Source organism: Leucopleurus acutus (assembly GCF_964270905.1).
Source record: "Leucopleurus acutus genome assembly, chromosome: X".
Lineage (NCBI taxonomy): Eukaryota > Metazoa > Chordata > Mammalia > Artiodactyla > Delphinidae > Leucopleurus > Leucopleurus acutus.
Genome location: NC_139148.1, coordinates 19,351,222 through 19,377,953, shown reverse-complemented (window position 1 = coordinate 19,377,953; position 26,732 = coordinate 19,351,222). Strand labels below are relative to the sequence as shown.

At 37.5% G+C, this 26,732-nt stretch overlaps 1 long non-coding RNA gene across 1 annotated transcript in view; it reads left to right on the top strand.

The window, feature by feature from the left end:
* LOC309978341 overlaps positions 1-16,299 on the top strand; it is a 64,139-nt gene extending 47,840 nt beyond the window's left edge. The window contains exons 2-3 of the long non-coding RNA XR_014327119.1: positions 8,678-8,737; positions 16,008-16,299. This is a non-coding gene — a long non-coding RNA (uncharacterized lncRNA). The remainder of the gene's footprint in view (positions 1-8,677; positions 8,738-16,007) is intronic.
* Positions 16,300-26,732: the final 10,433 nt, after the last annotated feature.

Here is a 26,732-nt window from a genome sequence, read left to right as displayed (position 1 = left end):
CCACACCCTCTCCAGCATTTATTGTTTCTAGATTTTTTGATGATGGCCATTCTGACTGGTGTGAGATGATATCTCATTGTAGTTTTGAGTTGCCTTTCTCTAATGATTAATGATGTTGAGCATTCTTTCATGTGTTTGTTGGCCATCTGTATATCTTCTTTGGAGAAATGTCTATTTAGGTCTTCTGCCCATTTTTGGATTGGGTTGTTTGTTTTTTTGTTATTGAGCTGCATGAGCTGCCTGTATATTTTGGAGATTAATCCTTTGTCAGTTGCTTCATTTGCAAATATTTTCTCCCATTCTGAGGGTTGTCTTTTCGTCTTGTTTATGGTTTCCTTTGCTGTGCAAAAGCTTTGAAGTTTCATTAGGTCCCATGTGTTTATTTTTGTTTTTATTTCCATTTCTCTAGGAGGAGGGTCAAAAGGATCTTGCTGTGATTTATGTAATAGAGTGTTCTGCCTATGTTTTCCTCTAAGAGTTTGATAGTTTCTGGCCTTACATTTAGGAATGACACATTGTTGACTATTCAGTTTTAGTAATATTAGGTGATCCTCTGAATTAAAAAATACTCATAGTCCTACATTGCTAAAGCATCAAATGTCATTTTATCTCATGTTCTTTTCCAATCTTTATCTATAGTTATATTACTGTAACAGACGGCAATCAGAGCATACTTACAGTTTTGAATTCTGCTTTTGAATTATCACTCTTCTATGTATGTTTCCATTTTTTAGACAATCTTCATAATTATTGTAACTGAGAGTACTGTACTGAGCTGATGTATCATAAATTACAAAATTGTTTTCATATTGTGTAACTTTTAGATTATTTATAAATCTTTACTATTATGTATAATACTTCAATGAAAATCTACTGACAGCTTTTTTTCCCCTGTTGGAATATTTCCCTTTTATAAATTCTCAGGAGCAGGATTACTATCCCCAAAGAGGCTGAATATTTCGGTAGCTCTTCTTGTCTCTGACACTTCTTTTCTTTGCAGTACCTAGAGCAGAGAGAACTGTTTAAATGTACATGTTAGGGAAAGTGGATAGATGAAAAAAGTAGGTGTCCGTTAAAACTTTTTCTTACTGCTCCAATAGCATGGATTAATGTAAGAGGCCAGTTAATGATCATGTTGGCAGTCGCCAAGAGTCTAGCCCTAAGGAGCCAAGATACAAGGCATCTGAGCAGGATTGTTCTCTGGGCCTGGAAGTAAGGGTCCAAGTACACTTCCCAGTGGGGTGAGTGGAGTGCTCCAAGTAGCATGAGGCAGACAGATGGGACTAATGTCTGGCAGGTTTTGACCAGGGCTGCCCTTGGCTTCATGGGCTGCGTGGACTTGCTCAGGTCAGCCAGGAACTCTTAGCAACTGCTGCTTGCTTAGAGCTGGGCTGTGATTTGAATGTGTCGTCATCTGCTCCAGTGGTCCCTGACTCACCCGGCGTTGTGCTCACTGATGACCAGAAGGAGAAATTCTGGGTGTTCCTTGCCTACTGGGCTGCAGCTGAGGACTGTTGTCTGCTTCAGAAGTTCCCTGATATCCTCAAATATCTGGTTTTAATTTAAGCAATACAGAGGACATATATAAAGTTCAAGACAGTATCTAGATACCTGTTTGATTAGGTAATCAGTTAGTTACTTCATTATTAGTTAACAAACAACTATAAGTATTTTTTGAGGGGTTACCATGTACTAGTCATTATTTCACCTGCTAGGAATATAAATACCAGTAAGACTTGGTACTAGCCCTTGCAAAATTGGTCTGTGACACAGTACTACACTATAACTATATTATTCTTCAGGATAAGAACAGGAAGTCAAAACTCCAAATTGGTTTTGTAGTTTATGAACATGCATTTCCAAAAGGGATTTAAGGATCATAACCCAGGCCATGTCATGACTAGCCCTTCTATAGGTACATTGTTTCTCTCATTTGAAAGCATCTTTTTAACAGCCCTAAACTCACCATCCTAACTTGGCTCCAATTTGTAACCTCTTCCTTCAAAACCTGCCTCAAAGCTTACTTACCCTGAGATATTTTCTTAGTTACATCCTGTTTGATTCGGATTCCTACATATTCCTACAGGATTCCTTGGTATTTAGGATGGACTGTTAGATTATCCTGAAGGTATTTGGATTTTAGTGTTATATAAATGTGTATATTTTAATGTAAGTTTCTTATATATATATATTAACATCTTTATTCAAGTTTAATTCCTTTACAGTGGTGTGTTAGTATGTCCCCATATCTCTTCCCTCTTGCGTCTCCCTCCCACCCTCCCTATCCCACCCCTCTAGGTGGACACAAAGCACTGAGCTGATCTCCCTGTGCTATGTGGCTGCTTCCCACTAGCTATCTATTTTACATTTGGTAGTGTATGTATGTCCATGCCACTCTCTCACTTCGTCCCAGCTTACCCTTCCCCTTTCCCGTGTCCTCAAGTCCATTCTCTACATGTGTATCTTTATTTCTGTCCTGCCCCTAGGTTCTTCAGACGATGTAAAAAAAATTCCATATATATGTGTTAGCATACGGTATTTATTTTTCTCTTTCTGACTTACTTCACGTTGTAAAGCAATTATACGCCAATAAAGATGGAAAAAAAAAAGGAGTATCCAAATGGCAACAAGGGTTTTTTTTAAACAATAATTTGAAATATAATACGTTAAGTTCAGGAGAATAGCTAACATTTTTTGTATCACCAGTGATGATTCTGAAAGGGTTATTACCCTACCACCCTGCCCATCTATTAATCACAAGACGAATAAAGAGCATGCCCTGCTGTTTATTCTGGGATGATACTGGTTTGTGATTAAGAGTTGTAGGCTATGGATTCACATTTTCTGGGCTTAGAAACTCACTCTATAAATGATCTTTAACAGAAGAAAGTTTAGGGGTTTAGTGGAGTGGGCCATTGTCATTAATAGAGCTTTATAGAATCATAGGGATTTGATTACTGAATATATCTCTTGCTGAATTCTAACAAAGTGAAACAAAAAACATGATTTCAGGATGTTTTATTTGGGTCCTTTATTCTGTGGGCCCTTCAGACTTTGGGGTTTTTATTGGGCACAGCTATAACCATTGCTTGATTCTCTTTAATGACATAAATCGAATTTAATATAACAATAACGAGAAAATGCTCAGTATAAGATGAGCAAGGCATTAGCCAAACAGAGCCACTTGGAACATGTTCTCTAACAGAAGGTGGCTGTTACTGGAGGGAGGTGTCGAGTAGGCATTCTAGAAAGGCAAAAACTACAGCTATCATAGTTTCCTACAGATATATCCAGGTAGAGTGAAAAGTGGAAGAGACCTTAAGAGATCTAAACCAGTGGGTCACAAACCTGGCTGCACATTAGAATCACCTCAGGAGTGTTAAGAATGGTCCTTGGCCAAGATCTATCCCAGAGATATTTGACTGGGGAGGGGTCTGGGCATTCTCCAGGAATTCAGATGTGCAGCCAGTGTTGCATCAATATAAACCAACTTTTCTGAAACGTAGAAATGTTAAAACAGATTCCTCAAGTCTATGCAATTATATGTGGTGGCGCTGGCTCTAGGCCTGTGCTTTTTCTAACGTACCACCCTTCCTGCTTCATTACCTTGGCAAATTCTATCTCCCTCTCCCCCTCCATCCTCATTCACAATCCTACCTTTTGACTTGACAAAATGTCTTCTTCTGGCAGTGAAATGGTATGTTTTGGCTCCAAGAGGTAAATTACTTCTTATGACAAGCACTTTTCCTCCAAGGGAAGCATACTTCACTTACCCTACTTCATAGCACTGTAGGGGGTCCACAGAGATGTTAAGCAACGGGAATTCTTTGGGTGATACAGGAGGCATTGTATTAAAAGGGCATGACAGCTCTTTGGAAATACAAAAAGAAAACACTTTTAGGAGCCTCCTGAATCTTGTACATTTTGCTTTGGAAATGAATTCTTAGTTCTTGGGGTTTTTCTGGAACATATGAACTATTTCTAAGATAGAAGTCTTTCAACTCTACTTTGTAGGACTTGTAGGCTTCTGCTAAGCTTCTAAAGAGTGGTATTACAGAGATATTTGTGAGACTGGTAAAGTTTACATGGGGAAGATGTAGAATTTTCTTTCTAAAATGAAACAATATTTCAAACATATAGAAAAGAGTAGCAGAAAATATAATGAATAACTGTGTACCTGCCTCTAGCTTTTACAAATCTTAATAATATACCGTAATTATAGTACATCACAATATAATTTGGTATATAAAAACTTTTTACTAGAAAAATTTCAAAAATACACTAAAGTAAATATATAGTATGCTGACTACTCATGTAGCCTTTTATCCAACTTTAACACTTATCAATATTTTCCCAACTGTTTTTCATCTATCCTCCACCTCCTTTTCTTATATTTCTAGAATACTTTTTAAGAAAATCCTAGACTTCAAGTAGTTTCAGTTGCAGATATTTTGGTATGCATCAGTGAGGTTTGTTTGTTTGTTTGTTTGTTTTTGCGGTACGCGGGCCTCTCACTGTTGTGGCCTCTCCCGTTGCGGAGCACAGGCTCTGGACGCGCAGGCTCAGTGGCCATGGCTCACGGACCCAGCCCCTCCGTGGCATGTGGGATCTTCCCGGACTGGGGCATGAACCCATGTCCCCTGCATCGGCAGGCAGACTCTCAACCACTGCGCCACCAGGGAAGCCCTGTTTGTTTGTTTATTTTACATGACCACCATGTCATTATTATACCTGACAGAAATAGTGGAAATTTCTTAATATTGTCTAATACCCAGCCCATAATCAGATTTCCCCAATTCTCTCAAAGTGTTTTTTAAACTGTTGTTTGGTGTAGTAACTTTTTTTTTAATATATAGATTTCTTTCTTTCTTTTTTGGCTGTGTTGGGTTTTTTGTTGCTGCATGCAGGCTTTCTCTAGTTGTGGTGAGCGGGGGCTACTCTTCGTTGCGGTGCGCGGGCTTCTCATTGTGGTGGCTTCTTTTGTTGCAGAGCATGGGCTCTAGGAGCACAAGCTTCAGTAGTTGTGGCACACGGGCTCAGTAGTTGTGGGTTGTGGGCTCTAGAGCACAGGGTCAGTAGTTGTGGCACACGGGTTTAGTTGCTCCGCAGCATGTGGGATCTTCCCGGACCAGGGCTTGAACCCGTGTCCCCTGCATTGGCAGGTGGATTCTTAACCACTGTGCCACCAGGGAAGTCCCAGTATAGCAACTTTTTAATCATCAAAATTTTCAAACATAACCCAAAGTGGAAAGAATGGTATAATGTAACCAATATTCTATCACCCATCTTCAACCATCAGACAGATGTAGTTTTTAAAGAGCTAAAACATTATTGTATACCTCTTCTGTTGTTTGTATTTGGTTTGTTTTATTTCTGCGAATATTTTAAATAATGTTATTACATGTAGGTAATATATAATGTAAACAATAAATGTATGGTGTTTGCACGCTTTGAACCATACTTGAATGCTGTACCTGTTCTTTGGCAATATGTCTTTTTCACTTAATATCATATATTTTTAGGTTTATTTTTAAATGTTCCTTCTGTGGGTCAGTGGTTTTGACTGGGCTCAGCTTTTTCTGCATCAGTTGAGATGATCATGTATTCTTTTTTCTTTATTCTGTTAATGTGGTGTATTACATTGATCGATTTTTGTATGTTGAATCATCTTTGCCTTCCAGGAATAAATCTCATTCAGTCATGGTGTATAATCTTTTTAATATGCTGCTAAATTCAGTTTGCTAATATTTTCTTGAGGATTTTTGCATTAATGTTCATAAGGGCTATTGGTCTGTAGTTCTACTTTCTTTTAGTGTCTTTGGCTTAATATCAGGACACTGCTGGCCTGATAGAATCAGTTAGGAAATGTTTTCTTGTCTTCAGTTTTTTTGAAGAGTTGGAGAAGGATTGGTGTTAGTTCTTTAAAGTGTTGGTATAATTCACCATGAAGCCATTAGGTTGAGCTCTTTGTTGGGAGATTTTTGATTACTGATTCAATCTCCTTACATTTATAGGTTTATTCAGATTTTCTGTTTCTTTGTTATTCGGTTTTGATAGATTTTGTATGTCTAGGAATTTGTTTCATCTAAGTTACCTAGCTTTTTGTCAAATGATTGCTCATAATATTCTCTTATAATCCTTTTAATTTTATAAGGTCAGTAGTAATATCTCCACTTTCATTTTTTATTTTTGTTATTTGTGTCTTCTTTCTTTTTCTTTGTCAGTCTAATTAATGGTTTGTCATTTCTGTTGCTCTGTTAAAAGAACAAACTTTTGGTTTCATTGAACTAGTATTTTTAACAATTCTGTATTTTATTTGTCGCTGCTGTAATATTTATCATTTTCTTCCTTATGCTAGCTTTGTGTTTATTTTGTTCTTCTTTTTCTAGTTCCTCTAGATGTAAAGTTAGGTTTGGATTTGAGATCTTCTTTTTTAATGTATGCATTTATAGCTATAAATTACCCTCAGAGCCCTGCCTTCACTGTATCCCATAAATTTTGGTATATTGTGTTTTCATTTCATTCATTTCTAAATAGTTTGTAGGTTCCATTGTGATTTCTTCTTTGACCCATTGGCTGTTTAAGGTTCTATGTGTGTGTGAATTTTCCATTTTTCTTCTGTTACTGATTGTGGTCAGAGAAAATACTTTGTGTGATTTAAATTTTTTAAAATTTGAGTCTTGTTTTGTGGCCCAACACATGTTCTGTGATGGAGAATGTTCCATGTCCACTTGAGAAGAATGTGTTTTTTTTGTTAGGTCTAGTTGGTTTATAGTGTTGTTTCACTATTTCCTTATAGATCTGTCTATTTATTCTGTCCATTATTGAAAGTGGGGTATTGAATACTGCAACTGTTATTGTAGAACTATCTATTTCTCCCTTCAAATCTATCAATGTTGCTTTTTATATTTTGGGGCTCTGTTGTTTGGTGTATATATGTTTATAATTTGTATATCTTCTTGATGGATTGATCCTTTTAACAATATATAATGTCCTTTGTCTCTTGTTATGGTTTTTTACTTAGACTATTTTGTCTGATATTAGTATAAACACCTCGGCTCTCTTTGGGTTACTATTTGTATGAACTATTTTTTCCCATTCTTTCACTTTCAATCTATTTGAGTTTTTGGATCTGAAGTTTGTCTCTTGAATACAGCATATAATCATATTTAAAAATCTCTTCTGCCAATTTATGCTTTTCTTTTTTTTTTTTACTGAAGTATAGTTGATTTGCAATATTATATTAGTTTCAGATGTACAGAATAGTGATTCAGTATTTTTAAAGATTATACTCCATTAAAAGTTATTACAAGGTAATGGCAATGGTAATTCCCTGAGCTATATAATATACCCTTTTTGCTTATCTGTTTTATACATAGTAGTTTGAATCTCTTATTCCCATACCCCTAACTTGCCCCTCCCCCCTTCTTTCTTCCCTTTTTTGACCACTAGTTTGTTTTCTGTTTCTGCGAGTCTGTTTCTATTTTGCTGAATAAAAGCATAAGAAATACGGGAAACTAACAAAAAGGCAGAAGTAATTCCTTCTTTATCATTAATTACTTCAAATATAAATGGATTAAATTCTACAATTTAAAGGCTTAGACTGTATTATTTGCTGTTGAACCTCTTTAGTGACTTTTTCATTTCATTTATTGTACTTTCCAGCTCTAAAATTTGATTGTTTTTATAACCTATTTTTAAAGTGATTTTCTCGCTTTGTTCATATGTAGTTTTCTTGATTGCTTTAGTTCTTTTTCCATGTTTTCCTTGATCTCTTTGAGCATATTTAAGACAGCTGTCTAGTGAGTTTGATGCTTGCGTTTCTTCAGGGATGATTTCTGGAGATTTGTTTTGTCCCTTTGAATGGGCCATACTTTGCTGTTTCTTTGTATGCCTTGTGATTTTTTTGTGTGTGCAAAACAGACATGTGAATGTTGCAGCTCTGCAAACCAGATTCTTCTCTTTCCTCAGGGTTTGCCTTTGCTTTTTTTTTTTTTATTGTTGCAGGCTGTAGCAGTCCATTTGTTTAGTGACTTTCCAAATTATTCTTGCAAAGACTGTTTTCCTTGATGTGTATGTTCTCTGAAATCTCCGCTCCTTAGCTTAAGTTCAGCTAGTGTGTTGACAGATATCGCTTGAATGCCAGGAGCTAAAAACAACAAGAAAATAAGAAAAACCAAAACCAAACAATATAAATGAAAAATGTCTCTCCCAATCTTTGTACCTTGGCTTTGTTCTGGGATTCTCCTTCCACACTTAACCTGGCTTGCACTGAGCCTAGGGACTGGCCCAAGGTGAAAGACTGGAGTCTTCTCAGTTCTTTTCTGAGCATGTACCTTGCCCTGGGCATGTGCACACCTTTGTAAATTCCCACATATACACAGGTGCTATTGAATGTGCTAATTTGCCAAAGAAATTCTCCCCAACTTTTGCTCCTGGGACTTAGGCAGTTTATTGTATATTTCAACATTAATCTTTGGCCCCAGGTGTCAATGGGCTGTTAGTTGGGCTTCCAGTGTTTTTGAATAATGCCCCTTGCTTTTCTGGCCTTAGTTTGAGTTAGGTGAAAGGGAGATAAATACCTTGCATCAGTACTTCAGATAACCCCCCAGACAGGTTAGAACAGACATACACAATAATCTGTAAATAGACTCTGCTTTGTTTTCTCTTGGACCAGGAACCAGAATCCCACACTGACCATGGGCTACAACTCCTGCCATGCCAGAGAAGGCTTGAGGTAAGGACAAGTAACAACTCCACAAAGCTTTCCCACTGTTTTGAAGTTGCCTTTTTCCTCATTCATTGCCTGCTTGATTGCTGTAAACCTTTGACTGTTTTCCAAAGTTCTGAGACAGTTGTTTTTCATAGTTTCTGCTTGTTTTTTTGATGTTTCTATGGGGGAACGAGAGCTTGGAGCTGCCTACTCTGCCATTTTTTTCTCTAAGTTGTATCATGAAGTTCCTTTTAAGGGAAACTTCCCACTCATTGCCCCTAAAGAAGGGCTATTCTTACACAGGTCAGGTGACTCTACCCCCTTGACCATAGTTGTTGGGACCATGGAATGTGTACCTGGTACATAGCTTGGCTTGAAAATATTTTGTTAGTAAAACAGATTACCTTTCTTGGAAATCTGAACTGAGAAAATGAAGCAAATAGTATAAGGAACTGAGGCTAAAAGTATGTATGTCGGGAGGTCTCATGATTTAGAATCAGCAGTCAGGGGGCCTCATGGCAGATTTTGAGGAAGCAGATATTTAGGAAACAGATATTGAGAGCTACAGAGAAGCCATAATTAAGAGATGATGTGGCTGGTGAGAGAAGAGATAACAGCCAATCCCCAGATTTCCCTTGGCTCCCAATGTCTTTCCATTTCCAGTGCCTGTGTATCCTTAAACAAACTCCAATTGTCGAAGTTCCTTGTATGATTTCCTGTTTTTCACAACCTGTAGAACTCAGTTGGAACCTGGCACCATCCTCAAAGGCTTCCATAACTACTCAGACTTTTATGAAATATGTGTGAGTCACCTCCCTAGCATGGCTTACATTTCTCTTACAAGGCCACCAACATAAATAATGAAAAGGAAAACATCAGAGCAAATGTCTCCAATGAAAGCAACTCATGTGAAAAATAGTTCACAACACCAGATATGACTGGATTCATTCATCCTTAAAAAATAAGCAGTTGCCCTCTGTGTTTTTTGTTTGGCCAAATTCAAAGCGTAGTAGAAATTTGAATTTATCTTTGGACCATGTAAATTTCTCTTTTTCCCTGCAATGGAGTACCATAGTGGAAAGGCTGTGTATGAAAAGATGGTAGATACACCTCAGGCAAGCTTCTTCAAGAAGAGTTACAACTGTATTTACTCAAAGGATTGGCATGGAGAAGCACATAAGAAAGGAGACAACTTCTTTCTAATAGGGTAGTGGAGACAGAAGGCAAAATAGGCACTAAGTTAGACAGTTGTTCTGTGTTTGTTTTTTGAGCAGAAGAGGGAAATGTGCTCAGAACAGCTGTGTAATACTGAGGGTGAGTAATTATACTGCCTACAAAAATGCCCCTGCTATTGCTGTTATAAGAAGCTTCTACAGTGGGTGAGACACCAGAACCAGTTTGCCTGCTTACATGCTGAGTCAAAAAAATGGAAGATCCCTTGGGGAGATTTGAGTACTCAAATGATTCTCGTGGAAGTGCTGCTGATTGAAAAGTGGCAGGTGGTATGTTCACACTGGGATAAATGCCTTTTGAGTCCATCGACGTGCACCTTAGGGGCCCACGTTTGAATCAAGCTGAAGGGACACAAGGGGCATTTTTCCTCATTTTATTATCAGAAATACAGTTTAGGTAAATGACATGGAGTAGTGTTTCTTAATCATTTTTTTCCAACTCATTTCTTTTTTTAACAAGCATAAAAATCTCATGCCCTCCATTAATGTTATTTCAAATTTCTAAGTAAATTAAAATGTGATTTAAACTAAATCAATGTAAAGAGACAAAGGAATACTTCATTGTCCCACTAAAGACTGATCCTTTTAAAATCACTAAACAAGATAACCAAGTTATCAAGTTGAACTTGCAAGTCAATTTATCAAGTTATCAAGTTAATCAGGTTTCTTGAATGCTCTAAACATTCTGTAGCCTTCATGTTTGTCTCTTGTGCTTCTCTATATATAGAGATAGAGACCTGTATCACATATATATCACACCTCTCCTGAGAGTTATAAAAGAGCACAAAATAGTTGTTGTTAATACATTTGTGAAACAAGACTTTCACATCTAAGTTAGGTACACATCTAAGTTAGAGTTATGATTCTACTTTGAATCAAGGGAAGATGATGTAAGTGCCAGAAAAAAGGCATAAACAACTACTATTGGAAGGAAATGATAACGGTAAGTTGTTTATGCCAGAAAAGACTTCTCAAGGTGGGTTAGAGTTGTCCTAGGCCTTGAAAAATTAGTAGGAAAATTAGATAGGAAGAGGAGATGGGGTAGTGTTTTTAGTCTTTAAGGCTTGTGTGATTTTTCAGAGAATGCCCTGAGTCTGAAGACTCTATGTACACAGTCTCCACATCCCAGTGTTAAGCCTCCAAAACTTTATTGAGATCCTTGTAAAACCCTCTCTTCAGTGTCAGTTGGTGGTGTTGGAAACTCACAGGAGGACATGTAGTTGTTTTGGGTAGGCCAAGATGCAGCCGGTGACACATATAAAAGAATGTGAAGAGACTGGCTGCAAAGAGGAAACACTTCTCTAGGCAAAATGGTAGCTAGCCTGTGGCTGAACTTCATCATAGTCTAGGTTGACTCTGGGCACTGATGTTGAATTCCTGTCGTGCTGTTACATGGGAAACCAAAATAATGTGCCTTCTAAGATGGCTTGTAGTATCTTTGTCTCCCTGAGATGTTGGGTCCGAAATAGAATGGATAGACATTTAAAAAAAAGATCTCAGCTTTTCATATATAATCACTGTCTAATATGCCAAGAAAAGCCAACAAGCTGTCTCAGTTCAGTGGGCAAAACGTGGTGAGCAACAGACAATTTTAAGGACTCTCATATTGAGTTTTTATTAAGAAATAAACTAGAAGAAGGGAAGAAAGAACTGTTACCAAGGCTAAGGGCTGGAATGCAGCACAAGCTCCTTTTAATTGTGCCTGTCAGCCACTTTGCTCTCTACCCCCCTTGCTCTGTTTTTATTTTCTTCCCCTGCTCTGCATTCAGAACCAAGTCTGGAGTGTTTTGAAAGCTCACTATGTGCCCTGAAGCTCTTTTCTCTGGAAATGGCATAGAATTGGCCACTTAATACTGTTTCGCTCCACTATTGTTCTCTTTTGAGCTGAGTCAAGTGTCCTACAGTTGGTTTGGGCTCCATTTCCACCTCTATTGCTCTATGGGTATATCATTTAGCCTCGTTTTCAGTTTAAGGGGTTCTAACCTTGAGGGAACAAAAAAAACCCCCTTCAGATGTTTTCTTTGTAAACTTTCAGTTGATTTCAGCTTGATTTTGGCCACAAACTCATTCAAGCATCATCAGCGTTGGCCTACTCTTTTGCTTTCCCTCTTGTCCCACCTTTAGTCCTGGGACCCCACAGTTATCTCGTCCATGCTAGTGCTTGCCTAGAGCATTGCAGATCAAAGCATCAAAAGATAACCGAGGCTTTATGCTTAGAATCTTTAAAAGCTTTATATGGCTTCTAAACAGCAACAGGGTAAAATCTGTACTCTTGGCATGCCCAATGGATCTTTAATACGTGACTCCAGCGCACTTTTTACAATCCAGTGTGGTGGGTAACTTGCCTACACAGGATATATACTTCCACACCACCAGGTCTTTGCTCACCCCAGAAACTCTGCCCTGAAGACCCTTTCCCTCACCTACTTCTACAGCCTTCACGGTCCAGCTAAATATGTCACTTCCTCTGTACATTTGACTTATACCCCACTCCCAAATTAATTTTTTCTTAATGGTGGTTTCAGTGAAGATAGGCCAGGTTTTTACTGTAGTAACAAATGACTTCCAAATCTCAGTGATTTAAGTTTAGTTCTCCTTTTTGTTACATGTCTATCTCAAATCAGCTGTGTCTCTCCTCTGAACCATGTTCACTCTGGGGCCCAGGCTGGCAGAGCAGCCTTTATCTGCGATATTGTTGTCAGTTGGCATAGGGAAAAGCAACGGCTCTTAGCTCAGAAGTGGAGAGTGTCAATTCAGTTCATATTTCCTTGGCCACGAGAAATCCTATGTCATTAGTCATTGTAATGAGGAAGTATAATATACACCCAGAAGGGAGCAGATGATATATTTTTAAATTGAGGAATAATTGACATATAACATTATACTAGTTTCAGGTGTACAACATAATGATTCAATATTTGTATGCACTGTGAAATGATCACCACAGTGTCTAGTTACCATCTATCACCATATAAAGTTACAAACGTTTTTTCTTGTGGTGAGAACTTTTAAGATTTACTCTCTTGGCAACTTTCAAATATGCACAGCAATATTATTGGCAATCGTCACCACGCTATACATTACTTATTTTGTAACTGGAAGGTTGTACCTCATGACCCCTTTTACGCATTTTGCCCACCCCCAATGCCCCTTCCCTCTGGCAACCACCATTCTTTTCTCTGTAAGTTTTGTTATGTTTGTTTACTTGTTTTGTTTTTAGATGCCACATGTAAGTGAAATCATTCAGTATTTGTCTTTCTCTGTATGACTTATATCACTTAGTATAATACCCTCAAGGTCCATTCATGTTTTTGCAAATGGCAAGATTTCATTCTTTTTTATGGCTGAGCAATATTCCATTATATATATAGTCAAAGGGCATAAAGTTTCGTTAAGGCAAAATGAATTAGCTCTAGGGATCTGCTGTACCTGTAGTCAACAACAATAGAGGTATATATACATACACATGCCACTTAGGTTTTTTCCATATCTTGGCCATTATAATAATGCAGAACATAGCGGTGCATATATCTAATTATATCTAATTAGTGTTTTTGTTTTCTTTGGATAAGTGCCCAGAAGTGGAATTGCTGGATTGTATGGTTGCTTCACTTTTATTTATTTATTTTTTTTGCAGTATGCGGGCCTCTCACTGTTGTGGCCTCTCCCGTTGCGGAGCACAGGCTCTGGACGCGCAGGCTCAGCGGCCATGGCTCACGGGCCAAGCCGCTCCGCGGCATGTGGGATCCTCCCAGACCAGGGCACGAAACCGTGTCCCCTGCATCAGCAGGCGGACTCTCAACCACTGTGCCACCAGGGAAGCCCCACTTTTAATTTTTTGAGGAACCTCCATACTGTTTTCCATAGTGACTGCACCAATTTTACATGCCCACCAACAGTGCACAAAGGTTCTTTTTTCTCCACTTCTTCGCTAATACTTGTTATTTCTTGTCATTTTGATGATAGCCATTCTAACAGGTTTGATGTGGTATCTTATTGTGGTTTTGATTTGTATTTTCCTGATGATTAGTAATATTGAGCATCTTTTCATGTGCCTGTCTGCCATCTGCATGTGTTCTTTGGAAAAATGTCTATTCAGAATTCACTGCCCATTTTTTCAGTCAGATTGTTGTTTTGCTCTTGAGTTGTATGAATTCTTTATGTATTTGGATATTAACCCCTTATTGGATGCATGATTTGCAAATATTTTCTCCCATTCCATAGGTTGCCTTTTCATTTTGTTGATGGTTTCCTTTGCTGTACAGAAGCTTTTTAGTTTTATGTACTCCCACCTGTTTATTTTTGCTTTCATTGCCTTTGCTTTTGGAGTCAGATCCAAAAAATCATCACCAAGACTGATGAAAACACCTATGTTTTTTTCTAGGAGTTCTACAGTTTCAGGTCTTACATTCAAGTCTTTAATCCATTTTGAGTTAATTTTTGTGTATGGTGTGTGATAGTAGTCTAGTTTCATTCTTTTGCATGTGGCCGTGCAGTTTTCCCAGCACCATTTATTGAAGAGACTGTCCTTCCCCATTGTATAGTCTTGCCTCCTTTGTCATAAATTAATTGATCATACAGGTATACCTCATTTTATTGTGATTGATTTAAAATTTTTTTTTCAGACATTGATTTTTTTTTTACAAATTGAACGTTTGTGGCAACCCTGCATCAATCAAGTCTGTCGGCACCATTTTTCCAACAGTATTTGCTCACTGTGTTTCTGTGTCATATTTTGTTAATTCTTGCAGTATTTCAAGCTTTATTATTATTATTATATTTGCTATGGTGATATGTGGTTAGTGATCTTTGATGTTACTACTATGATTTGCTGAAGGCTTAGATGATGGTTAGCAATTTTTAGCAATAAAGTATTTTTAAATTAAGATATGTACATTGTGTTTTTAAACATAGTGGTATTACACAGTTAATAGACTATGGTATAATATATATATAACTTTTATATGCACTGAGAAACCACAAAATTTGTGTGACTCTATTGCGATATTCGCTTTCTTGTGGTAGTCTGGGAACCTAATCCATAGTATCTCTGAGATATGCCCATATATGCATGGGTCTATTCCTGGACTCTCTATTCTGTTCCCTTGATCTATGTGTCTGCTTTTACGCCAATACCATATTGTTTTGATTACTATAGCTTTGTAATATAGTTTGAAATCAGGAGCGTGATGCCTCCAGCTTTATTTTTCTTTCTCAAAGTTACTTTGGCTATTCAGGATCTTTTGTGGCTCGATACAAATTTTAGGATCATTCTATTTCTGTGAAAAATGCATCGGAATTTAGGTAGGAATTGCATTGAATCTGTAGATTGCTTTGGGTAATATGGACGTTTTAACAATAATTGTTCTTCTAGCCCATGAGCACAAGATATCTTTCCATTTATTTGTGTCTTCTTCAGTTTCTTTCATCAATGTCTTATAGTTGTCAGTGTATGGGTTTTTAATATCCTTGATTAAATTTATTCCTAGGTATTTTATTCTTTTTGATGCAATTGTAAATGGGATTGGTTTTTTAATTTCTCTTTCTAATAGTTCATTGTTAGTGTATAGAGATACAACAGATTTTTGTAAATTGATTTTGTACCCTGCAACTTTACTGAATTTGTTTATTAGCTCTAACGGTTTTTTGGCAGAGTCTTTCAGGTTTTCTGTATATAAAATCATGTTCTGTAGGTAGTGATAGTTTTGCTTCTTCTTTTCCAATTTGGATACCTTTTATTTGTTTTTCTTGCCTAATTGATGTGGCTAGGACTTCCAGTACTATGTTGAATGAAAGTGGTTAGAGTGGGCCTCCTTGTCTTGTTCCTGATGTTGGAGGAAAAGCTTTCAGCTTTTCACCATTGAGTATGATGTTAGCGGTGGGCTTGTCATATATAACTTGTATTATCTTGAGGCATGTTCCCTCTATACCCACTTTGTTGAGTGTTTTTATCATAATTTGATGTTGAATTTTGTCAAATGCTTTTTCTGCCTGTATTGAGATGATTATGATTTTTATTTTGCATTTTTTTAATGTGGTATATCATGTTCATTGATTTACAGATATCGAACCATCCTAGCATCCCTGGAATAAATCCCACTAGATCATGGTATGTGATCCTTTTACTGTATTGTTGAATTTGGTTTACTAATATTTTGTTGAGGATTTTTGCCTCTATGTTCATTAGGGATATTGAACTGTAATTTTCTTTTTTTGTTGTGTTCTTGTCTGATTTTGGTATCAGGGTAGCGCTGGCCTCATAAAATGAGTATGGGGGTATTTCCTCTTTCTCAATATTTTGGAAGAGTGTGAGAAGGATAGGTATTAAATCTTCTTTGAATGTTTGGTGGAATTCACCAGTGAAGCCATCTGGTTCTGAACTTTTATTTGTTGGGAGGTTTTTGATTATTGATTTAATCTTACTAGTAATCAGTGTATTCAGATTTTCTGTTTCTTTATGATTTATTCTTGAAATACTGTATGTTTCTAAAAATTTATCCATTTCTTCTTGGTTGTCCAATTTGTTGGCATATAATTTTTCATAAGAGTCTCTAATGATCCTTTGTATTTCTTTTGTATCAGTTGTAAGTTCTCTTCCATTTCTGACTTTATTTATTTGAACTCTCTCTCTCTTCTTCTTGGTGAGTCTATAGCTAAAGTTTTATCAATTTTGTTTGTCTTTTCAAAGAACTAACTCTTAATTTCACTGATCTTTTCTATTGTCTTTTTCGTCTTTATTTCACTTATTCCACTCTGATCTTTGTTATTTCCTTCCTTCTACTAACTTTGGGCTTCATTCATATTTCTTTTTCTAATTCCTTTAGGCATAAAGTTATATTATGTATTTGAAATTTTTCTTGTTTCTTGAGGTAGGCCTGTATTGCTATGAACTTCCCTTTTAGAACTGCTTTTGCTGCATCCCATAGATTTTGATATGTTGTTTCCATTTTCAATTGTCTTATGGTATTTTAAAATTTCTTCTTTGATGTCTTCATTGATCCATTGATTGTTCAGTAGAATGTTGTTTAATTTCCACATTAATCATGATTTTTCCCATCTTACTGTAATTGATTTCTAGTTTCATACCATTGTGGTCAGAAAAGATGCTTTATGTGATTTCAGTCTTCTTAAATTTATTGAGACTTGTTTTGTGGCCTAATGTATGACCTATCCTGAAGAATGCATTTGTAAGAATATGTATTCTGTTGCTTTTTGATGCAATGTTCTGTATATGTCTGTCAGTGTTCCAAAGGAAGGGATCTCATTCAGCACCTAGTTTCAGGCTGATTGGAAGCCAGATCCTCATGCAACAGCTTTCAAAGTATGCAAATATATACAGTCCTCTGGGACCACAGTTGTAAACCCTGTTGGCCTCCAGACCAGGAGATCTGGAGGTGTCTCTTGGGTGACAGTTGGAAAAATTGAGGCTCCTGATGAGGATATAAGCTCCTTTCTGTGAGGTACTGGTGAGCCGTAGCAAAGCTGAGGGAGAGTGTGGAGGTGGCATCCCTTGGCCTACATTCCCTGATAGCACCACTGTACCTTTTAGATTTGTGACAAACTTGAAGCATGTCCCTCAGGCTGAAGCTCCAGGACAAGTAAAAAGACCTTTTTCACAGAGACTGGGGGTGTGTTTCAGTTTGCTGTCTGTGCAGTGCCCTGAGGATGGTAGCCTTCCTAGAAGTGTCTCTGATTGTCATAGTCCTGTGGGACCCAGGAATGGAAGGCCCCCTGGCCACAGGAGCCAGGCAATCAAGGAGTGTCCCCTGTGTGCACTGCATGTGCCTGCTAGCTCTGGCATGGCAGAGGGGGAGCATAGGCTTGGTGCCCACCTGATGGTTTTAGTGAGACAGTGGGAGCGTGCAGGGCCATGGCACACCCGTTGTTTTTAGTGAGGCAGTAGTAGAGTACAGGGTTGGAGTAGGCTGCACCTGCTGGCTTTATTGGGGCAGTGGGAATGTTCAAGGACTGTGCACACCTGCTGGGACTAGCAAGGTAGAGGGAGAGTGCAAAAATGGCACCTACCAGTGCCTCCATCCTCAGAGAGATTCCCAAAGGGCCCCTACCCCTTTGGCAGATGCTCCAAGATTAGCAAGCAAACCTTCACAAATAGTCTAGGCACCCTTCAAACTGCTGGTTCTGCACTGGGCCTTGAAGCAAGTGAGTCTGCATGTGGACCTTTTAAGAGTAGTATCCCAGTTCCTTATAGCCCTTTGGATTTCCTAGATGTAAGCCCCATTGGTTGTCAAAGCCAGACACTTCGGGGGCTTGTCTCTCCAGTGCAGGTCCCAAGGGTTGGGGTACCTGATGAGGGGCACAAACCCCTCACTCCTCAGAGAGATGCTTCAGACTTGTGAGATCCCTCCCTATTGTGGGTCACCATGCTGGGGGTGGGGCTCTTGGCGAGACTGCGCCTCTGCCTCACCTACCCATCTTGACGTGGACCCTTTATCATTCATTGTGAAGGAGCTGTTCATTTAGCTTTCAGGTCTTTTTCTGGGTGAATTGTTCCATATGTAGCTGTAGATTCAGTATGTGCACGGGAGGAGGTAAGTTCAAGATCTTCCTATGCTGCCATCTTCGACCTGAAATGAGCAGCTGGTATTTTGAATATTAATATAATCAACTCAACAATTCCCCATAACACGTTGACTGTGTCACAGTTGTATTTGTTGTATAGTGTTATCGTTTATTTATCTTGTCCCTCTGACCTATGAATTCATTAAGAGCAGGGAATGCGTTTTATTTATTTGTTTATTTCTATAGTTTACACTGTACCATCAAGGCACATAAGAACTGCTTAATTGTTTGTTGACTAGCTGGATACATAAATGAATAAATAATTTTTGGCTTGAATCCTGTTGGGACATTTGAAAAAAAACCTACTCTATTTAAAATTGCTCAGTGTCTTGGGAAAATATATTTTTGGTGAAATATCCTTATGGTGTCTTTTGGACCTTCTGCCTCTGAATTATTTTCACAAAATATGAAATCTTTGGGAGCCAGTTGGCATCATCATTAGTCACTGGAAATCATCCATTTGACACCAGGAAAAATATAGGCATGACACTTTTTTTTTTAAGTCTTAATTGAGTTTGTTATAGTATTGCTTCTGTTTTATGTTTTGCTTTTTTGGCCCCGAGACATGTGGGATCTTAGCTCCCCGACCAGGGGACCAGGGATCGAACCTGCACCCCCTGCATTGGAAGGCGAAGTCTTAACCAGTGGACCACCAGGGAAGTCCCACAGGCATGCCACATTTCTCACAAAGGCTCTGAGTTAGTGAAACACCCAGCAGTAAGAATACATCATTGTCCTTTCTGTTCTGAGATGACACAGTTGATGATCTCCCCTTCTCCTGTTTGGATAAGGAGCAGTCTTATACAAATGAGCCTTTGAATACTGAATCAAATTTGTCCATAGGACAGGGCTAGCTTCTCACAAGTTGCTGTGTAAATGATGTTGCTTCAAGTGACTCCAAGAAACTCTTTCTGCTTCCAAATGATCATTCCTATAGTGTTTCAGTGCCCCAGATTTCCCCATAAGAACTATTACCATGCTCGATTCATTGTTCAGTCGTTCCACCTTGCTTCTGCTCCTTTCTTTGCGTCCTACGCAACACCGCCCCCCCCCCTCGCCATAGAGGCAGCAGTTATAGCTTGGCTCTTTTTTCCACTCCCTAACACAGGCACCTTACATTTTTATAATTTAATTTGGGTTGAGAAATGTAATTTATGTGACAAAAATCTATGCATTGTATACTGGGTGTTAGGCACTGTGCCTTCTCTTAATAAGTTCACAGTCTAGAGGGGATGATAGACAATTAAACCAAGAATTAAAGTGTGGTGTGATAAATGCTATGATAGAGGCATTCCTGGAGTGCACAGACATGGGCCATCTATAAGGTGGAGGTGGTCAGGAGATGACATGAATCTTGAAGGATGAATGGGTGTTGTGTAACTCAGCAGTAGATATTTGAGACTGAGGAAATACCAGGTATATCCATATAATATATAGCATGGGGGTGAGGAAGATCATTTGAACGTTTTGTGAGCTGGCTGGAGCCTAGGATGGCAATTCTAGAAAATGATGCCAGGTCATGGAGAGTCTTGTTTAAGACATTAATGGAGGCACTGGGTCTTTAGAGTTGAGTTGTAGCATGTTAATTTCAGGTGGAAGAATACAGCAATGAGTATAAGTGGAGAGAGGGCATTTCTGGTGGTGAGAAATGATATGAACTATAACCTTAGCAGTTGGCACTTAGAAGTCATTGTGATAGGAGGAAGTAGAAATAGTAGAATCTGACTGCTTGCATGTGGTGGTGGGGCTGAAGGGAAGGAGGGAAATAGAAGAGTCTAGGAAAGCTAACAGGTTTCTCATTTGGGTAAATAGATAGTAGTATCTTCTACCCAGATGAAACTGTGTACCAGGTTAAGGGGCTGAAGAGTAAGAGAGATTAGGGTGAGAGGTGAAATGACAGGTTTTAAAATAGTGGATTTAAGGAGCTTTTATGACACTTAAATGGTGATATGTTGATGTCTAGTAGGTAACTGAGTTAATAGGTTTAGAGTTCAGTAAAAGGGAGTTGACAGCTACCAGTGCATAGATTTCAATTAAATTCAATGGAGAGAGGGAGAGAAAATGAGAGAAAGATTGAGAGTGAGTAAAGAAGGGAGGAAGGGAGAGAGAAATAAAACTATGATCTGAGAAGAGAAAACAAGAGTCCTGTATCAGTCAGGGTTTTAGGTTCCAAGTAATAGGAATTGAGATTGAGCCCTAGTTGATTTAACTAGAATTGCCAGGAAGGCAGGAGGACCAAGCATGGAGGTTTCATAACCAGGATAAGTGCTCCAAATCATGCCAGATGACTGTTACGCTGCAGATCCCACTGCTGCTAGTATCATAGATTTCACCAACTCTGAGCCACTTTTTACCAGGATGGATTTAACAAGGTTCCTGCTTTATTCTGTTTTTAGTTTTTATGTCGGGCAGGGTTCTGACAGGAAATAGATGGCATGCTCAAAAGGGTCAGAAAAGAGAATTTGAAGAAGGGACTAGATATTTTCAAAGGAACAAGAAGGGATGGTGAAGCCCTCGAGCTAGCAACAGAAAGAAGACTCTACCACCCCTAGGACTGAAGGGGGATAGGAGGGAGCAATTACAAAAACCCAGCAAGATCTAGTACCATAGGAGTGAGGCTGTGGCCTTACCTAGAGGAATACAGCCATTGCCAAATTGCATCTCAGTGAGGAAGAAGCAGAGGGAATAGATACCTCAGCCTCACTCTCCTCTGGCCCTCTTACCTCTTTTTTTTTTATTATTTAATTTTATTTATTTTTTTTATACAGCAGGTTCTTTGGGCCTCTTATCTCTTGCTAGTGTGTTTCATCGGCCAAGCATAGTGGGAAGGATGCTGGCAAGGGGAGCCAAGGGGATGTGGTGTCTAGAGGTCCACTTCTTGAGCACAGAGCAGGGTGGAAAGTGGATCCAGAGGGGTAAATGGGAATATCCAACATAGCTTCCAGTTCAAATTGTGATTGACAGAGCCTGGATTATTTAATCATGGCTTGGTTTCTAGGGAACTTGGGGAAGCAAGCCACTGACATTTTCAGAATGCATACTGGGAGTCAGGCTATATTCAGATGATTGGGGAGAAAGATCAGCCATAAAGAATGACAACTGTCCCCTCAGTGGTCAAGGTTAGTGCCCTGGGAAAAAACAAATATTCAGGATAGAGGCATGTAAAGAGCATACCCTGAAAGGCAAGTAAAATGGTGCAGCTAAAGAGGAAGGAAGGAAAACCAGGGAAGATCATAGCCAGATAAGCAGAATCACCAGTGTCAAAGGCTCAGAAGGGTGGATTGAAACAAGAGCTGTTTCTCTGGGGTGGTAGGTGTGGAAACTATATCACCAAAAAGTGAATGAGAGGTTATGAGGTGCTGAAAGGGATTGTGTATTACTCTCTTTAGAATGTTATGGTTTTTGAGGAAAAGGAGAGAGACAAAATAATCACTTGTTTGGGGATGATCATGAATTTGAATGAGGATTTTATTTTTTTTAAAGAAGAGAGAACTTGAGTGTTGCTTATGTGTGTGAAAAGAGCTTGTAAAGAGTTGGTGGAGGTATACTATGCACTAGCAAGAGAAAGCCCTCTTACCCTCTTTCTCTCTTTTTTCTCATTTGTGTATGCTTTATCTTTCTACCTATCTACCTATCTGTGTATATAAATTTTTAATGGGATTATCCCAACTATGCTATTTATGGTTCATATTTTTTTACTTATTTCTATAAAAATAACTACATATTGCTACCATAATTTTTTCTAACTTCTTGAAGGAAAATTGAGAAACATATTTGTGTTTATTTAAAGTGTACAACGTGATTATTTGATATACATTGTGGAATGATTACCAAGGTCAAGATAATTAACACATCCATCACCTCACATAGTTATTCCTTTTTTTTTTTCCTTTTTTGTGGTGAGAACACTTAAGATCTATTCTGAGCAACTTTTGAGTATACAGTACTGTATTATTTATTAAGTCACCATGGTGTACTTTAGATTCTCAGAACTTATTCTTATAACTGAAAGTTTGTACCCTTTGACTTACATCTCCCCATTTCTTCCTCTGCTCAGCCCCTGGAAACCACTGTTCTATTCTCTGTTTCTATAAAATTGACTTTTTAGAAATCTCCCCCCACCAGTTTTATTGAGATTTAATTGACATATGGCACTGTATAAGTTTAAGGTGTACAGCATAATGATTTGACTTACATACATCATGAAATGGTTACTACAATAAGTTTAGTGAACATTCATCATTTCACAATATACAAAATTAACGAAATAGAAAAAATATTTTCTCCTTGTGATGAGAACTCTTGGGATTTACTCTCTTAACAACTTTCGTATATAACATACTGCAGTGATAATTATATTTGTCATGTCGTACATTATATGCCTAGTAATTATTTATAACTGGAAGTTTGTACCTTTTGACTGCCTTCATCCAATTTCCCCCTTCGCTTACCTCCCCACTTCTGATAACCACAAATCTGATCTCTTTTCCCATGACTTTGTTTGGTTTTGATGTATAGTTGACCTACAACACTATGTTAGTTCCTGTTGCTCAATATAGTGATTCAGTATTTCTACACATTTCAAAATGATCACCGCAGTAAGTCTACATGACTCGTTTATTCTGCAGTTGGAAGTTTGTGCCTCTTAATCTCCCTTACCTATTTCTCTCCCTTCCCCCCTCCCCTCTGGCAAACACCGTTTTGTTCTCTGTATCTATAGCTCTCTTTCTGTTTTGTATTCTTTGTTCCTTTGTTTTGTTTTTAGAATCCACATATAAGTGAAATCATATAGCATTTGTCTTTCTCTGTCTGACTTATTTCACTTAGCATAATACACTCTAGATCATCCATGTTGTTACGAATGGAAAGATTTCATTCATTTTTATGGCTGAGTAATATTCCATTGTATACATGTACCACATCTTTATCCATTCATCTATTGATGGACACTTAAGTTGCTTATCTTTTCTTGGCCATTGTAAATAATGTTGCAATGAACATAGGAGTGCATATATCTTTCCTAATTAGTGTTTTTGTTTTCTTTGGATAAATACCCAGGGATGGAATTGATGGATTGTATGGTAGTTCTGTTTTTAATCTTTTGAGGAATCTCCAAAATGTTTTCTATAGTGGGTATACTAATTTACATTCCTACCAATAGTGCACAAAGATCCCCTTTTCTCCACATCCTTTCCAACTTTTGTTATTTGTTGTCTTTTTGATAATAGCCATTCTGACAAGTGCATGGTGTTATCTCATTGTGGTTTTGATCTGCATTTTTCTGATTATAAGTCATGTTCATCATCTTTTCATGTGCCTGCTTGCCATCTGTATGTCTTCTTTGGAAAAATGTCTATTCAGATCCTCTGCTTATTTTTTAAAGTAAAGTATAGTTGATTTACAGTATTGTATTTAATTGGGTTGGTTTTTTTTTTTTATAGAGAGTTGTATAAGTTCTTTGTATATTTTGGATATTAACCCTTTATCAGATGAATCTAAATCATTGCAAGTATCTGTCTGGCCTTTATTATGTTGAGGTATGTTCCCTTTATATCCACTTTATGGAGAGTTTTTAACATAAATGGATGTTGAATTTTGTCTGAAGCTTTTGCTGCATCTATTGAGATGATCATATGATTTTTTTTCTTCATTTTTTTAGTGTGGTGTATCACATTGATTTATTTGCAGATATTGAACCATACTTGCATCCCTGGGATAAATCACACTTGATCATGGGGTATGATCTTTTTTAATATATTAAATTCAGTTTGCTAATATTTTGTTGAGGATTTTTGTATCTATGAAGGCCAGTGACATTGGCCTGTAATTTTCTTTTTTTGTGGTGTCCTGGTCAGGTTTTGGGATCAGGGTGATCCTGGTCTTGTAGAATGAGTTTCAGAAACATTCCTTTCTCTGCAATTTTTTTGGAATAGTTTGAGAAGGATATGTATTAACTCTTCTGTAAATGTTTGGTACAGTTCACCTGTGAAGCCATCTGATCCTGGACTTCTGATTTTTGGAGTTTTTTTAAATTACTGATTCAATTTTATTACTGGTAATTTGTCTGGTCATATTTTCTATTTCTTCCTGGTTCAGTCTTGGGAGATTGTACATTTCTAGGGATTTGTCCATTTCTTTTAGGCTGTCCATTTTATTGGTGTATAATCTCTCTGGGTTTTCTTATTGTTATGTTGTCAGTTGTAATTTCTCCATTTTCATTTCTGATTTTATTGATTTGGGCTCTCTCTCTTTTTTTCTTGATGAGTCCTTCTAAAGGTTTATCAATTTTGTTTATCTTTTCAAAGAACCAGCTCTTAGTTTCATTGATGTTTTCTATTGATTTTTAGTCTCTATTTCCTTTATTTCTCCTCTGATATTTATTATTTCTTTCACTAACTTTGGGTTTTGTTTGTTCTTCTTCTAGTTCCCTTAGGTGTAAGGTTAGATTATTTATTTGAGATTTTTCTTGTTTCCTGAGGTAGACTTGTATCACTATAAACTTCCCACTTAGAAGAGTTTCTGCTGTGTCACATAGATTTTGGATCATTGTGTTTTCATTTTTATTGGTCTCCAGGTATTTTTTATTTCTTCTTTGATTTCTTCACACTCATTGGTTGGTTAGTAACATATTGTTTAGCCTCCATGGTTTGTGTTTTTTGCATTTTTTCACGTCATTGATTTCTAGTCTCATAGTGTTGTGTTCAGAAAAGATGCCTGATATGATCTCAGTCTTCTTAAATGGACTGAGACTTGGTTTGTGGCCTAGCATGTGATTTATCCTGGAGAATGTTCCATGTGCACTTGAAAAGAATGTGTATTCTCCTGCTTTTGGATGGAATGTTCTATATATATCTCTTAAGTCCATGTGATCTAATATGTTATTAAAGCCAGTGTTACCTTATTGATTTTTTGTCTGGGTGTTCTGTCTATTTATGTAAGTGGGGTGTTAAAGTCCCCTGCTGTTATCGTGCTACTGTCAGTTTCTCCCTTTTTGTCTGTTAATATTTGCTTTATGTATTTAGGCACTCCTATGTTGGGTGCATATATGTTTACAATTGTTATATCTTCTTCTTGGATTGATCCCTTAATCATTATATAATGTCCTTCTTTGTCTTTTGTTACAGTCTTTGTTTTAAAGTCCATTTTGTTTGATACAAGTTTTGATATTCTGGCTTTCTTTTTCATTTCCATTTTCATGAAATACCTTTTTCTATCCCCTCACTTTCAATCTGTGTGTGTCTTTGGATCTGAAGTGAGTCTCTTATCAGCAGTATATATATGACTCTTGTTTTTGCATCCATTCAGTCACTCTGTGTCTTTTGGTTGGAGCATTTAGTCCATTAACATTTAAAGTAATTATTGATAGGTATGTGCTTTATTGCCATTTAGTTAAATGTTTGGTGTTGTTTTTGTAGTTCTTTGTTCTTCTTTTGCTCTCTTCCCTTGTGATTTGATGACTATCTTTATTGTTATGTTTGGATTCCTTTCTCTTTTTTTTTTTGTCTATATCTATTATAGGTTTTTGGGTTTTGGTTACCCTGAGGTTTATATATGGGTATCTGTGCATATACATGATTATTTTAAGTTGCTGATCTCTTAAGTTTGAATGCATTTTAACAACTCTGAATTTTTACTCCCCTTGTCCCCCATTTACTGCTCTTGACATCATATTTTACATCTTTTTGTTTTGTGTATCCCTTATCTACTTATTGTGGATATAGATGACTTTGCTGCTTTTGTCTTTTAACCTATTACCTTTATACATGTTGATTTACTAACTTTACTCTATATTTGCCTTTACCAATGGGATTTTTCCTTTTGTACTTTTCATATTTCTTGTGGCCTTTTCTTTTTCACTTAGAAAAGTCCCTTTAACATTTCTTGTAAAGCTGGTTTGGTGGTGCTGAACCCCTTTAGTTTTTGCTTGTCTGTAAAACTTTTGATCTCTCCTTCAAATTTGAATGAAAGCCTTTCTGTGTAGAGTATTCTTGGTTGTAGATTTTACCCATTCATCACTTTAAATATATCATTCCACTCCTTTCTGGCCTGCAGAGTTTCTGCTGAAAAGTCAACTGATGGGAGTTCTCTTGTATGTAACTTGTTGCTTTTCCCTTGCTGCTTTTAATATTCTCTATTTATCGCTAATTTTTGCCATTTTAATTACTGTGTGTCTTTTTAAAAAACATTTATGTATTTATTTTTGGCTG